A 17,895-nucleotide genomic window follows, 5' to 3' on the forward strand; every position below is an offset into this window, starting at 1 on the left:
AATCCATACTTTTTTGACGCGGACCCTGTGCGACGCATCCTTATTTAATGTTTATCGTATTAAAAAATTTGTACGCTGGTGTCTGCATGGTACCAAAAGATTCTGTAATCAATGTACTATTAAAATGTATAATCGATGAATTTTTGGCTCGTCTAAAAATATTAGAAATCGATACTTTTTTGCCGCTGACCCTATGCGACGCATCCTTATTTTATGTATATCATATTAAAAAATTTGTACGCTAGTGTCTGCTTGGTACCAAATAATTCTGTACTCAATGTACTATTAAAATGTATAATCGATGAATTTTTGGCTCGTCTTAAAATATTAGAAATTGATACATTTATGCAGCTGACCCTACGCGACGCATCCTTAATTTATGTTTATCGTATTAAAAAATTTGTACGCTGGTGTCTGCATGGTACGAAAAGATTCTGTAATCAATGTACTATTAAAATGTATAATCGATGAATTTTTGGCTCGTCTTAAAATATTAGAAATCGATACTTTTTTGACGCGGACCCTGTGCGACGCATCCTTATTTTATGTTTATCGTATTAAAAAATTTGTACGCTGGTGTCTGCATGGTACCAAAAGATTCTGTAATCAATGTACTATTAAAATGTATAATCGATGAATTTTTGGCTCGTCTTAAAATATTAGAAATTGACACTTTTTTGACGCGGACCCTGTGCGACGCATCCTTATTTTATGTTTACCGTATTAAAAAATTTGTACGCTGGTGTCTGCATGGTACGAAAAGATTCTGTAATCAATGTACTAATAAAATGTATAATCCATGAATTTTTGGCTCGTCTCAAAATATTGGAAATCGATAATTTTTACCGCTGACCCTATGCGACGCAAACATATTTTATGTATATCAAGTTAAAAAATTTGTACGCTGGTGTCTGTTTGGTATCAAATGATTCTGTAATCAATGTACTATTAAAATGTATAATCGATGAATTTTTGGCTTGTCTTAAAATATTGGAAATCGATACTTTTTACCGATGACCCTATGCGACGCAACCTTATTTTATGTATATCAAATTAAAAAATTTGTACGCTGGTGTCTGTTTGGTATCAAATGATTCTGTAATCAATGTACTATTAAAATGTATAATCGATGAATTTTTGGCTCGTCTTAAAATATTAGAAATCGATACTTTTTTGACCCGGACCCTGTGCGACGCATCCTTATTTTATGTTTATCGTATTAAAAAATTTATACGCTGGTGTCTGTTTGGTATCAAATGATTCTGTAATCAATGTACTATTAAAATGTATAATCGATGAGTTTTTGGCTCGTCTTAAAATATTAGAAATTGATACTTTTTTGACGCGGACCCTGTGCGACGCATCCTTATTTTATGTTTATCGTATTAAAAAATTTGTACGCTGGTGTCTGCATGGTACCAAAAGATTCTGTAATCAATGTACTATTAAAATGTATAATCGATGAATTTTTGGCTCGTCTTAAAATATTAGAAATCGATACTTTTTTGCCGCTGACCCTATGCGACGCATCCTTATTTAATGTTTATCGTATTAAAAAATTTGTACGCTGGTGTCTGCATGGTACGAAAAGATTCTGTAATCAATGTACTAATAAAATGTATAATCGATGAATTTTTGGCTCGTCTCAAAATATTGGAAATCGATACTTTTTACCGCTGACCCTATGCGACGCAACCTTATTTTATGTATATCAAGTTAAAAAATTTGTACGCTGGTGTCTGTTTGGTACCAAATGATTCTGTAATCAATGTACTATTAAAATGTATAATCGATGAATTTTTGGCTCGTCTTAAAATATTAGAAATTGATACATTTATGCCGCTGACCCTATGCGACGCATCCTTAATTTATGTATAGCAAATGAAAAAGTTTGTACGCTGTTGTCTGCTTGGTACCAAAAGATTCTGTAATCAATGTACTATTAAAATGTATAATCGATGAATTTTTGGCTCGTCTTAAAATATTAGAAATGGATACTTTTTTGATGCGGACCCTGTGCGACGCATCCTTATTTTATGTTTATCGTATTAAAAAATTTGTACGCTGGTGTCTGCATGGTACCAAAAGATTCTGTAATCTATGTACTAATAAAATGTATAATCGATGAATTTTTGGCTCGTCTCAAAATATTGGAAATCGATACTTTTTACCGCTGACCCTATGCGACGCAACCTTATTTTATGTATATCAAGTTAAAAAATTTGTACGCTGGTGTCTGTTTGGTATCAAATGATTCTGTAATCAATGTACTATTAAAATGTATAATCGATGAATTTTTGGCTCGTCTTAAAATATTAGAAATTGATACTTTTTTGACGCGGACCCTGTGCGACGCATTCTTATTTCATGTTTATCGTATTAAAAAATTTGTACGCTGGTGTCTGTTTGGTATCAAATGATTCTGTAATCAATGTACTATTAAAATGTATAATCGATGAATTTTTGGCTCGTCTTAAAATATTAGAAATTGATACATTTATGCCGCTGACCCTATGCGACGCATCCTTAATTTATGTATAGCAAATGAAAAAGTTTGTACGCTGTTGTCTGCTTGGTACCAAAAGATTCTGTAATCAATGAACTATTAAAATGTATAATCGATGAATTTTTGGCTCGTCTTAAAATATTAGAAATGGATACTTTTTTGACGCGGACCCTGTGCGACGCATCCTTATATTATGTTTATCGTATTAAAAAATTTGTACGCTGGTGTCTGCATGGTACCATAAGATTCTGTAATCAATGTATTATTAAAATGTATAATCGATGAATTTTTGGCTCGTCTTAAAATATTAGAAATTGATACTTTTATGACGCGGACCCTGTGCGACTCATCCTTATTTTATGTTTATCGTATTAAATAATTTGTACGCTGGTGTCTGCATGGTACCAAAAGATTCTGTAATCTATGTACTATTAAAATGTATAATCGATGAATTTTTGGCTTGTCTTAAAATATTAGAAATTGATACATTTATGCCGCTGACCCTATGCGACGCATCCTTAATTTATGTATAGCAAATGAAAAAGTTTGTACGCTGTTGTCTGCTTGGTACCAAAAGATTCTGTAATCAATGTACTATTAAAATGTATAATCGATGAATTTTTGGCTCGTCTCAAAATATTAGAAATCGATACTTTTTTGACGCGGACCCTGTGCGACGCATCCTTATTTTATGTTTATCGTATTAAAAAATTTGTACGCTGGTGTCTGCATGGTACCAAAAGATTGTGTAATCTATGTACTATTCAAATGTATAATCGATGAATTTTTGGCACGTCTTAAAATATTAGAAATCCATACTTTTTTTACGCGGACCCTGTGCGACGCATCCTTATTTAATGTTTATCGTATTAAAAAATTTGTACGCTGGTGTCTGCTTGGTACCAAATAATTCTGTAATCAATGTACTAATAAAATGTATAATCGATGAATTTTTGGCTCGTCTCAAAATATTGGAAATCGATACTTTTTACCGCTGACCCTATGCGACGCAACCTTATTTTATGTATATCAAGTTAAAAAATTTGTACGCTGGTGTCTGTTTGGTATCAAATGATTCTGTAATCAATGTACTATTAAAATGTATAATCGATGAATTTTTGGCTCGTCTTAAAATATTAGAAATCGATACTTTTTTGACCCGGACCCTGTGCGACGCATCATTATTTTATGTTTATCGTATTAAAAAATTTGTACGCTGGTGTCTGCATGGTACCAAAAGATTCTGTAATCTATGTACTATTAAAATGTATAATCGATGAATTTTTGGCTCTTCTTAAAATATTAGAAATCGATACTTTTTTGACGCGGACCCTGTGCGACGCATCCTTATTTTATGTTTATCGTATTAAAAAATTTGTACGCTGGTGTCTGCATGGTACCAAAAGATTCTGTAATCTATGTACTATTAAAATGTATAATCGATGAATTTTTGGCTCGTCTTAAAATATTAGAAATCCATACTTTTTTGACGCGGACCCTGTGCGACGCATCCTTATTTAATGTTTATCGTATTAAAAAATTTGTACGCTGGTGTCTGCATGGTACCAAAAGATTCTGTAATCAATGTACTATTAAAATGTATAATCGATGAATTTTTGGCTCGTCTAAAAATATTAGAAATCGATACTTTTTTGCCGCTGACCCTATGCGACGCATCCTTATTTTATGTATATCATATTAAAAAATTTGTACGCTAGTGTCTGCTTGGTACCAAATAATTCTGTACTCAATGTACTATTAAAATGTATAATCGATGAATTTTTGGCTCGTCTTAAAATATTAGAAATTGATACATTTATGCAGCTGACCCTACGCGACGCATCCTTAATTTATGTTTATCGTATTAAAAAATTTGTACGCTGGTGTCTGCATGGTACGAAAAGATTCTGTAATCAATGTACTATTAAAATGTATAATCGATGAATTTTTGGCTCGTCTTAAAATATTAGAAATCGATACTTTTTTGACGCGGACCCTGTGCGACGCATCCTTATTTTATGTTTATCGTATTAAAAAATTTGTACGCTGGTGTCTGCATGGTACCAAAAGATTCTGTAATCAATGTACTATTAAAATGTATAATCGATGAATTTTTGGCTCGTCTTAAAATATTAGAAATTGACACTTTTTTGACGCGGACCCTGTGCGACGCATCCTTATTTTATGTTTACCGTATTAAAAAATTTGTACGCTGGTGTCTGCATGGTACGAAAAGATTCTGTAATCAATGTACTAATAAAATGTATAATCCATGAATTTTTGGCTCGTCTCAAAATATTGGAAATCGATAATTTTTACCGCTGACCCTATGCGACGCAAACATATTTTATGTATATCAAGTTAAAAAATTTGTACGCTGGTGTCTGTTTGGTATCAAATGATTCTGTAATCAATGTACTATTAAAATGTATAATCGATGAATTTTTGGCTTGTCTTAAAATATTGGAAATCGATACTTTTTACCGCTGACCCTATGCGACGCAACCTTATTTTATGTATATCAAATTAAAAAATTTGTACGCTGGTGTCTGTTTGGTATCAAATGATTCTGTAATCAATGTACTATTAAAATGTATAATCGATGAATTTTTGGCTCGTCTTAAAATATTAGAAATTGATACTTTTTTGACGCGGACCCTGTGCGACGCATTCTTATTTTATGTTTATCGTATTAAAAAATTTGTACGCTGGTGTCTGCATGGTACCAAAAGATTCTGTAATCTATGTACTATTAAAATGTATAATCGATGAATTTTTGGCTCGTCTTAAAATATTAGAAATCGATACTTTTTTGACCCGGACCCTGTGCGACGCATCCTTATTTTATGTTTATCGTATTAAAAAATTTATACGCTGGTGTCTGCATGGTACCAAAAGATTCTGTAATCAATGTACTATTAAAATGTATAATCGATGAGTTTTTGGCTCGTCTTAAAATATTAGAAATTGATACTTTTTTGACGCGGACCCTGTGCGACGCATCCTTATTTTATGTTTATCGTATTAAAAAATTTGTACGCTGGTGTCTGCATGGTACCAAAAGATTCTGTAATCAATGTACTATTAAAATGTATAATCGATGAATTTTTGGCTCGTCTTAAAATATTAGAAATCGATACTTTTTTGCCGCTGACCCTATGCGACGCATCCTTATTTAATGTTTATCGTATTAAAAAATTTGTACGCTGGTGTCTGCATGGTACGAAAAGATTCTGTAATCAATGTACTAATAAAATGTATAATCGATGAATTTTTGGCTCGTCTCAAAATATTGGAAATCAATACTTTTTACCGCTGACCCTATGCGACGCAACCTTATTTTATGTATATCAAGTTAAAAAATTTGTACGCTGGTGTCTGTTTGGTACCAAATGATTCGGTAATCAATGTACTATTAAAATGTATAATCGATGAATTTTTGGCTCGTCTTAAAATATTAGAAATTGATACATTTATGCCGCTGACCCTATGCGACGCATCCTTAATTTATGTATAGCAAATGAAAAAGTTTGTACGCTGTTGTCTGCTTGGTACCAAAAGATTCTGTAATCAATGTACTACTAAAATGTATAATCGATGAATTTTTGGCTCGTCTTAAAATATTAGAAATGGATACTTTTTTGACGCGGACCCTGTGCGACGCATCCTTATTTTATGTTTACCGTATTAAAAAATTTGTACGCTGGTGTCTGCATGGTACGAAAAGATTCTGTAATCAATGTACTAATAAAATGTATAATCGATGAATTTTTGGCTCGTCTCAAAATATTGGAAATCGATACTTTTTACCGCTGACCCTATGCGACGCATCCTTATTTAATGTTTATCGTATTAAAAAATTTGTACGCTGGTGTCTGCATGGTACGAAAAGATTCTATAATCAATGTACTAATAAAATGTATAATCGATGAATTTTTGGCTCGTCTCAAAATATTGGAAATCGATACTTTTTACCGCTGACCCTATGCGACGCAACCTTATTTTATGTATATCAAGTTAAAAAATTTGTACGCTGGTGTCTGTTTGGTACCAAATGATTCTGTAATCAATGTACTATTAAAATGTATAATCGATGAATTTTTGGCTCGTCTTAAAATATTAGAAATTGATACATTTATGCCGCTGACCCTATGCGACGCATCCTTAATTTATGTATAGCAAATGAAAAAGTTTGTACGCTGTTGTCTGCTTGGTACCAAAAGATTCTGTAATCAATGTACTATTAAAATGTATAATCGATGAATTTTTGGCTCGTCTTAAAATATTAGAAATGGATACTTTTTTGACGCGGACCCTGTGCGACGCATCCTTATTTTATGTTTATCGTATTAAAAAATTTGTACGCTGGTGTCTGCATGGTACCAAAAGATTCTGTAATCTATGTACTATTAAAATGTATAATCGATGAATTTTTGGCTCGTCTTAAAATATTAGAAATCGATACTTTTTTGACGCGGACCCTGTGCGACGCATCCTTATTTTATGTTTATCGTATTAAAAAATTTGTACGCTGGTGTCTGCATGGTACCAAAAGATTCTGTAATCTATGTACTATTAAAATGTATAATCGATGAATTTTTGGCTCGTCTTAAAATATTAGAAATCCATACTTTTTTGACGCGGACCCTGTGCGACGCATCCTTATTTAATGTTTATCGTATTAAAAAATTTGTACGCTGGTGTCTGCATGGTACCAAAAGATTCTGTAATCAATGTACTAATAAAATGTATAATCGATGCATTTTTGGCTCGTCTCAAAATATTGGAAATCGATACTTTTTACCGCTGACCCTATGCGACGCAACCTTATTTTATGTATATCAAGTTAAAAAATTTGTACGCTGGTGTCTGTTTGGTACCAAATGATTCTGTAATCAATGTACTATTAAAATGTATAATCGATGAATTTTTGGCTCGTCTTAAAATATTAGAAATTGATACTTTTTTGACGCGGACCCTGTGCGACGCATTCTTATTTTATGTTTATCGTATTAAAAAATTTGTACGCTGGTGTCTGCATGGTACCAAAAGATTCTGTAATCTATGTACTATTAAAATGTATAATCGATGAATTTTTGGCTCGTCTTAAAATATTAGAAATCGATACTTTTTTGACCCGGACCCTGTGCGACGCATCCTTATTTTATGTTTATCGTATTAAAAAATTTGTACGCTGGTGTCTGCATGGTACCAAAAGATTCTGTAATCTATGTACTATTAAAATGTATAATCGATGAGTTTTTGGCTCGTCTTAAAATATTAGAAATTGATACTTTTTTGACGCGGACCCTGTGCGACGCATCCTTATTTTATGTTTATCGTATTAAAAAATTTGTACGCTGGTGTCTGCATGGTACCAAAAGATTCTGTAATCAATGTACTATTAAAATGTATAATCGATGAATTTTTGGCTCGTCTTAAAATATTAGAAATCGATACTTTTTTGCCGCTGACCCTATGCGACGCATCCTTATTTAATGTTTATCGTATTAAAAAATTTGTACGCTGGTGTCTGCATGGTACGAAAAGATTCTGTAATCAATGTACTAATAAAATGTATAATCGATGAATTTTTGGCTCGTCTCAAAATATTGGAAATCGATACTTTTTACCGCTGACCCTATGCGACGCATCCTTAATTTATGTATAGCAAATGAAAAAGTTTGTACGCTGTTGTCTGCTTGGTACCAAAAGATTCTGTAATCAATGTACTATTAAAATGTATAATCGATGAATTTTTGGCTCGTCTTAAAATATTAGAAATGCATACTTTTTTGACGCGGACCCTGTGCGACGCATCCTTATTTTATGTTTATCGTATTAAAAAATTTGTACGCTGGTGTCTGCATGGTACCAAAAGATTCTGTAATCTATGTACTATTAAAATGTATAATCGATGAATTTTTGGCTCGTCTTAAAATATTAGAAATCAATACTTTTTTGACGCGGACCCTGTGCGACGCATCCTTATTTTATGTTTATCGTATTAAAAAATTTGTACGCTGGTGTCTGTTTGGTATCAAATGATTCTGTAATCAATGTACTATTAAAATGTATAATCGATGAATTTTTGGCTCGTCTTAAAATATTAGAAATTGATACATTTATGCCGCTGACCCTATGCGACGCATCCTTAATTTATGTATAGCAAATGAAAAAGTTTGTACGCTGTTGTCTGCTTGGTACCAAAAGATTCTGTAATCAATGTACTATTAAAATGTATAATCGATGAATTTTTGGCTCGTCTTAAAATATTAGAAATGGATACTTTTTTGACGCGGACCCTGTGCGACGCATCCTTATTTTATGTTTACCGTATTAAAAAATTTGTACGCTGGTGTCTGCATGGTACGAAAAGATTCTGTAATCAATGTACTAATAAAATGTATAATCGATGAATTTTTGGCTCGTCTCAAAATATTGGAAATCGATACTTTTTACCGCTGACCCTATGCGACGCAACCTTATTTTATGTATATCAAGTTAAAAAATTTGTACGCTGGTGTCTGTTTGGTACCAAATGATTCTGTAATCAATGTACTATTAAAATGTATAATCGATGAATTTTTGGCTCGTCTTAAAATATTAGAAATTGATACATTTATGCCGCTGACCCTATGCGACGCATCCTTAATTTATGTATAGCAAATGAAAAAGTTTGTACGCTGTTGTCTGCTTGGTACCAAAAGATTCTGTAATCAATGTACTATTAAAATGTATAATCGATGAATTTTTGGCTCGTCTTAAAATATTAGAAATGGATACTTTTTTGACGCGGACCCTGTGCGACGCATCCTTATTTTATGTTTACCGTATTAAAAAATTTGTACGCTGGTGTCTGCATGGTACGAAAAGATTCTGTAATCAATGTACTAATAAAATGTATAATCGATGAATTTTTGGCTCGTCTCAAAATATTGGAAATCGATACTTTTTACCGCTGACCCTATGCGACGCAACCTTATATTATGTATATCAAGTTAAAAAATTTGTACGCTGGTGTCTGTTTGGTATCAAATGATTCTGTAATCAATGTACTATTAAAATGTATAATCGATGAATTTTTGGCTCGTCTTAAAATATTAGATATTGATACTTTTTTGACGCGGACCCTGTGCGACGAATCCTTATTTAATGTTTATCGTATTAAAAAATTTGTACGCTGGTGTCTGCATGGTACCAAAAGATTCTGTAATCAATGTACTACTAAAATGTATAATCGATGAATTTTTGGCTCGTCTCAAAATATTGGAAATCGATACTTTTTACCGCTGACCCTATGCGACGCATCCTTATTTAATGTTTATCGTATTAAAAAATTTGTACGCTGGTGTCTGCATGGTACGAAAAGATTCTGTAATCAATGTACTATTAAAATGTATAATCGATGAATTTTTGGCTCGTCTTAAAATATTAGAAATTGATACATTTATGCCGCTGACCCTATGCGACGCATCCTTAATTTATGTATAGCAAATGAAAAAGTTTGTACGCTGTTGTCTGCTTGGTACCAAAAGATTCTGTAATCAATGTACTATTAAAATGTATAATCGATGAATTTTTGGCTCGTCTTAAAATATTAGAAATGGATACTTTTTTGACGCGGACCCTGTGCGACGCATCCTTATTTTATGTTTACCGTATTAAAAAATTTGTACGCTGGTGTCTGCATGGTACGAAAAGATTCTGTAATCAATGTACTACTAAAATGTATAATCGATGAATTTTTGGCTCGTCTCAAAATATTGGAAATCGATACTTTTTACCGCTGACCCTATGCGACGCATCCTTATTTAATGTTTATCGTATTAAAAAATTTGTACGCTGGTGTCTGCATGGTACGAAAAGATTCTATAATCAATGTACTAATAAAATGTATAATCGATGAATTTTTGGCTCGTCTCAAAATATTGGAAATCGATACTTTTTACCGCTGACCCTATGCGACGCAACCTTATTTTATGTATATCAAGTTAAAAAATTTGTACGCTGGTGTCTGTTTGGTACCAAATGATTCTGTAATCAATGTACTATTAAAATGTATAATCGATGAATTTTTGGCTCGTCTTAAAATATTAGAAATTGATACATTTATGCCGCTGACCCTATGCGACGCATCCTTAATTTATGTATAGCAAATGAAAAAGTTTGTACGCTGTTGTCTGCTTGGTACCAAAAGATTCTGTAATCAATGTACTACTAAAATGTATAATCGATGAATTTTTGGCTCGTCTTAAAATATTAGAAATGGATACTTTTTTGACGCGGACCCTGTGCGACGCATCCTTATTTTATGTTTATCGTATTAAAAAATTTGTACGCTGGTGTCTGCATGGTACCAAAAGATTCTGTAATCTATGTACTATTAAAATGTATAATCGATGAATTTTTGGCTAGTCTTAAAATATTAGAAATCGATACTTTTTTGACGCGGACCCTGTGCGACGCATCCTTATTTTATGTTTACCGTATTAAAAAATTTGTACGCTGGTGTCTGCATGGTACGAAAAGATTCTGTAATCAATGTACTAATAAAATGTATAATCGATGCATTTTTGGCTCGTCTCAAAATATTGGAAATCGATACTTTTTACCGCTGACCCTATGCGACGCAACCTTATTTTATGTATATCAAGTTAAAAAATTTGTACGCTGGTGTCTGTTTGGTACCAAATGATTCTGTAATCAATGTACTATTAAAATGTATAATCGATGAATTTTTGGCTCGTCTTAAAATATTAGAAATTGATACTTTTTTGACGCGGACCCTGTGCGACGCATTCTTATTTTATGTTTATCGTATTAAAAAATTTGTACGCTGGTGTCTGCATGGTACCAAAAGATTCTGTAATCTATGTACTATTAAAATGTATAATCGATGAATTTTTGGCTCGTCTTAAAATATTAGAAATCGATACTTTTTTGACCCGGACCCTGTGCGACGCATCCTTATTTTATGTTTATCGTATTAAAAAATTTATACGCTGGTGTCTGCATGGTACCAAAAGATTCTGTAATCAATGTACTATTAAAATGTATAATCGATGAGTTTTTGGCTCGTCTTAAAATATTAGAAATTGATACTTTTTTGACGCGGACCCTGTGCGACGCATCCTTATTTTATGTTTATCGTATTAAAAAATTTGTACGCTGGTGTCTGCATGGTACCAAAAGATTCTGTAATCAATGTACTATTAAAATGTATAATCGATGAATTTTTGGCTCGTCTTAAAATATTAGAAATCGATACTTTTTTGCCGCTGACCCTATGCGACGCATCCTTATTTAATGTTTATCGTATTAAAAAATTTGTACGCTGGTGTCTGCATGGTACGAAAAGATTCTGTAATCAATGTACTAATAAAATGTATAATCGATGAATTTTTGGCTCGTCTCAAAATATTGGAAATCAATACTTTTTACCGCTGACCCTATGCGACGCAACCTTATTTTATGTATATCAAGTTAAAAAATTTGTACGCTGGTGTCTGTTTGGTACCAAATGATTCTGTAATCAATGTACTATTAAAATGTATAATCGATGAATTTTTGGCTCGTCTTAAAATATTAGAAATTGATACATTTATGCCGCTGACCCTATGCGACGCATCCTTAATTTATGTATAGCAAATGAAAAAGTTTGTACGCTGTTATCTGCTTGGTACCAAAAGATTCTGTAATCAATGTACTATTAAAATGTATAATCGATGAATTTTTGGCTCGTCTTAAAATATTAGAAATGGATACTTTTTTGACGCGGACCCTGTGCGACGCATCCTTATTTTATGTTTATCGTATTAAAAAATTTGTACGCTGGTGTCTGCATGGTACCAAAAGATTCTGTAATCTATGTACTATTAAAATGTATAATCGATGAATTTTTGGCTCGTCTTAAAATATTAGAAATCGATACTTTTTTGACGCTGACCCTATGCGACGCAACCTTATTTTATGTATATCAAGTTAAAAAATTTGTACGCTGGTGTCTGTTTGGTACCAAATGATTCTGTAATCAATGTACTATTAAAATGTATAATCGATGAATTTTTGGCTTGTCTCAAAATATTGGAAATCGATACTTTTTACCGCTGACCCTATGCGACGCAACCTTATTTTATGTATATCAAGTTAAAAAATTTGTACGCTGGTGTCTGTTTGGTACCAAATGATTCGGTAATCAATGTACTATTAAAATGTATAATCGATGAATTTTTGGCTCGTCTTAAAATATTAGAAATTGATACATTTATGCCGCTGACCCTATGCGACGCATCCTTAATTTATGTATAGCAAATGAAAAAGTTTGTACGCTGTTGTCTGCTTGGTACCAAAAGATTCTGTAATCAATGTACTACTAAAATGTATAATCGATGAATTTTTGGCTCGTCTTAAAATATTAGAAATGGATACTTTTTTGACGCGGACCCTGTGCGACGCATCCTTATTTTATGTTTACCGTATTAAAAAATTTGTACGCTGGTGTCTGCATGGTACGAAAAGATTCTGTAATCAATGTACTAATAAAATGTATAATCGATGAATTTTTGGCTCGTCTCAAAATATTGGAAATCGATACTTTTTACCGCTGACCCTATGCGACGCATCCTTATTTAATGTTTATCGTATTAAAAAATTTGTACGCTGGTGTCTGCATGGTACCAAAAGATTCTGTAATCTATGTACTATTAAAATGTATAATCGATGAATTTTTGGCTCGTCTTAAAATATTAGAAATCGATACTTTTTTGACGCGGACCCTGTGCGACGCATCCTTATTTTATGTTTACCGTATTAAAAAATTTGTACGCTGGTGTCTGTTTGGTACCAAATGATTCTGTAATCAATGTACTATTAAAATGTATAATCGATGAATTTTTGGCTCGTCTTAAAATATTAGAAATTGATAAATTTATGCCGCTGACCCTATGCGACGCATCCTTAATTTATGAATAGCAAATGAAAAAGTTTGTACGCTGTTGTCTGCTTGGTACCAAAAGATTCTGTAATCAATGTACTATTAAAATGTATAATCGATGAATTTTTGGCTCGTCTTAAAATATTAGAAATGGATACTTTTTTGACGCGGACCCTGTGCGACGCATCCTTATTTTATGTTTATCGTATTAAAAAATTTGTACGCTGGTGTCTGCATGGTACCAAAAGATTCTGTAATCAAAGTACTATTAAAATGTATAATCGATGAGTTTTTGGCTCGTATTAAAATATTAGAAATCGATACTTTTTTGACCCGGACCCTGTGCGACGCATCATTATTTTATGTTTATCGTATTAAAAAATTTGTACGCTGGTGTCTGCATGGTACCAAAAGATTCTGTAATCTATGTACTATTAAAATGTATAATCGATGAATTTTTGGCTCTTCTTAAAATATTAGAAATCGATACTTTTTTGACGCGGACCCTGTGCGACGCATCCTTATTTTATGTTTATCGTATTAAAAAATTTGTACGCTGGTGTCTGCATGGTACCAAAAGATTCTGTAATCTATGTACTATTAAAATGTATAATCGATGAATTTTTGGCTCGTCTTAAAATATTAGAAATCCATACTTTATTGACGCGGACCCTGTGCGACGCATCCTTATTTAATGTTTATCGTATTAAAAAATTTGTACGCTGGTGTCTGCATGGTACCAAAAGATTCTGTAATCAATGTACTAATAAAATGTATAATCGATGCATTTTTGGCTCGTCTCAAAATATTGGAAATCGATACTTTTTACCGCTGACCCTATGCGACGCAACCTTATTTTATGTATATCAAGTTAAAAAATTTGTACGCTGGTGTCTGTTTGGTACCAAATGATTCTGTAATCAATGTACTATTAAAATGTATAATCGATGAATTTTTGGCTCGTCTTAAAATATTAGAAATTGATACTTTTTTGACGCGGACCCTGTGCGACGCATTCTAATTTTATGTTTATCGTATTAAAAAATTTGTACGCTGGTGTCTGCATGGTACCAAAAGATTCTGTAATCTATGTACTATTAAAATGTATAATCGATGAATTTTTGGCTCGTCTTAAAATATTAGAAATCGATACTTTTTTGACCCGCCCCCTGTGCGACGCATCCTTATTTTATGTTTATCGTATTAAAAAATTTGTACGCTGGTGTCTGCATGGTACCAAAAGATTCTGTAATCTATGTACTATTAAAATGTATAATCGATGAGTTTTTGGCTCGTCTTAAAATATTAGAAATTGATACTTTTTTGACGCGGACCCTGTGCGACGCATCCTTATTTTATGTTTATCGTATTAAAAAATTTGTACGCTGGTGTCTGCATGGTACCAAAAGATTCTGTAATCAATGTACTATTAAAATGTATAATCGATGAATTTTTGGCTCGTCTTAAAATATTAGAAATCGATACTTTTTTGCCGCTGACCCTATGCGACGCATCCTTATTTAATGTTTATCGTATTAAAAAATTTGTACGCTGGTGTCTGCATGGTACGAAAAGATTCTGTAATCAATGTACTAATAAAATGTATAATCGATGAATTTTTGGCTCGTCTCAAAATATTGGAAATCGATACTTTTTACCGCTGACCCTATGCGACGCATCCTTAATTTATGTATAGCAAATGAAAAAGTTTGTACGCTGTTGTCTGCTTGGTACCAAAAGATTCTGTAATCAATGTACTATTAAAATGTATAATCGATGAATTTTTGGCTCGTCTTAAAATATTAGAAATGCATACTTTTTTGACGCGGACCCTGTGCGACGCATCCTTATTTTATGTTTATCGTATTAAAAAATTTGTACGCTGGTGTCTGCATGGTACCAAAAGATTCTGTAATCTATGTACTATTAAAATGTATAATCGATGAATTTTTGGCTCGTCTTAAAATATTAGAAATCGATACTTTTTTGACGCGGACCCTGTGCGACGCATCCTTATTTTATGTTTACCGTATTAAAAAATTTGTACGCTGGTGTCTGTATGGTACGAAAAGATTCTGTAATCAATGTACTATTAAAATGTATAATCGATGAATTTTTGGCTCGTCTTAAAATATTAGAAATTGATACATTTATGCCGTTGACCCTATGCGACGCATCCTTAATTTATGTATAGCAAATGAAAAAGTTTGTACGCTGTTGTCTGCTTGGTACCAAAAGATTCTGTAATCAATGTACTACTAAAATGTATAATCGATGAATTTTTGGCTCGTCTTAAAATATTAGAAATGGATACTTTTTTGACGCGGACCCTGTGCGACGCATCCTTATTTTATGTTTACCGTATTAAAAAATTTATACGCTGGTGTCTGTATGGTACGAAAAGATTCTGTAATCAATGTACTAATAAAATGTATAATCGATGAATTTTTGGCTCGTCTCAAAATATTGGAAATCGATACTTTTTACCGCTGACCCTATGCGACGCAACCTTATTTTATGTATATCAAGTTAAAAAATTTGTACGCTGGTGTCTGTTTGGTACCAAATGATTCTGTAATCAATGTACTATTAAAATGTATAATCGATGAATTTTTGGCTCGTCTTAAAATATTGGAAATCGATACTTTTTACCGCTGACCCTATGCGACGCAACCTTATTTTATGTATATCAAGTTAAAAAATTTGTACGCTGGTGTCTGTTTGGTATCAAATGATTCTGTAATCAATGTACTATTAAAATGTATAATCGATGAATTTTTGGCTCGTCTTAAAATATTAGAAATTGATACTTTTTTGACGCGGACCCTGTGCGACGCATTCTTATTTTATGTTTATCGTATTAAAAAATTTGTACGCTGGTGTCTGCATGGTACCAAAAGATTCTGTAATCTATGTACTATTAAAATGTATAATCGATGAATTTTTGGCTCGTCTTAAAATATTAGAAATCGATACTTTTTTGACCCGGACCCTGTGCGACGCATCCTTATTTTATGTTTATCGTATTAAAAAATTTGTACGCTGGTGTCTGCATGGTACCAAAAGATTCTGTAATCAAAGTACTATTAAAATGTATAATCGATGAGTTTTTGGCTCGTATTAAAATATTAGAAATTGATACTTTTTTGACGCGGACCCTGTGCGACGCATCCTTATTTTATGTTTATCGTATTAAAAAATTTGTACGCTGGTGTCTGCATGGTACCAAAAGATTCTGTAATCTATGTACTATTAAAATGTATAATCGATGAATTTTTGGCTCGTCTTAAAATATTAGAAATCGACACTTTTTTGACGCGGACCCTGTGCGACGCATCCTTATTTTATGTTTACCGTATTAAAAAATTTGTACGCTGGTGTCTGCATGGTACGAAAAGATTCTGTAATCAATGTACTAATAAAATGTATAATCCATGAATTTTTGGCTCGTCTCAAAATATTGGAAATCGATAATTTTTACCGCTGACCCTATGCGACGCAACCATATTTTATGTATATCAAGTTAAAAAATTTGTACGCTGGTGTCTGTTTGGTACCAAATGATTCTGTAATCAATGTACTATTAAAATGTATAATCGATGAATTTTTGGCTCGTCTTAAAATATTGGAAATCGATACTTTTTACCGCTGACCCTATGCGACGCAACCTTATTTTATGTATATCAAGTTAAAAAATTTGTACGCTGGTGTCTGTTTGGTATCAAATGATTCTGTAATCAATGTACTATTAAAATGTATAATCGATGAATTTTTGGCTCGTCTCAAAATATTGGAAATCGATACTTTTTACCGCTGACCCTATGCGACGCAACCTTATTTTATGTATATCAAGTTAAAAAATTTGTACGCTGGTGTCTGTTTGGTACCAAATGATTCTGTAATCAATGTACTATTAAAATGTATAATCGATGAATTTTTGGCTCGTCTTAAAATATTAGAAATTGATACATTTATGCCGCTGACCCTATGCGACGCATCCTTAATTTATGTATAGCAAATGAAAAAGTTTGTACGCTGTTGTCTGCTTGGTACCAAAAGATTCTGTAATCAATGTACTACTAAAATGTATAATCGATGAATTTTTGGCTCGTCTTAAAATATTAGAAATGGATACTTTTTTGACGCGGACCCTGTGCGACGCATCCTTATTTTATGTTTACCGTATTAAAAAATTTGTACGCTGGTGTCTGCATGGTACGAAAAGATTCTGTAATCAATGTACTAATAAAATGTATAATCGATGAATTTTTGGCTCGTCTCAAAATATTGGAAATCGATACTTTTTACCGCTGACCCTATGCGACGCAACCTTATTTTATGTATATCAAGTTAAAAAATTTGTACGCTGGTGTCTGTTTGGTATCAAATGATTCTGTAATCAATGTACTATTAAAATGTATAATCGATGAATTTTTGGCTCGTCTTAAAATAT

This window comes from Prenolepis imparis, unplaced genomic scaffold (genome assembly GCF_030444845.1).
Source record: "Prenolepis imparis isolate NDT839.2.m4 unplaced genomic scaffold, iyPreImpa1.0 SCAF_7, whole genome shotgun sequence".
NCBI classification, from domain to species: domain Eukaryota; kingdom Metazoa; phylum Arthropoda; class Insecta; order Hymenoptera; family Formicidae; genus Prenolepis; species Prenolepis imparis.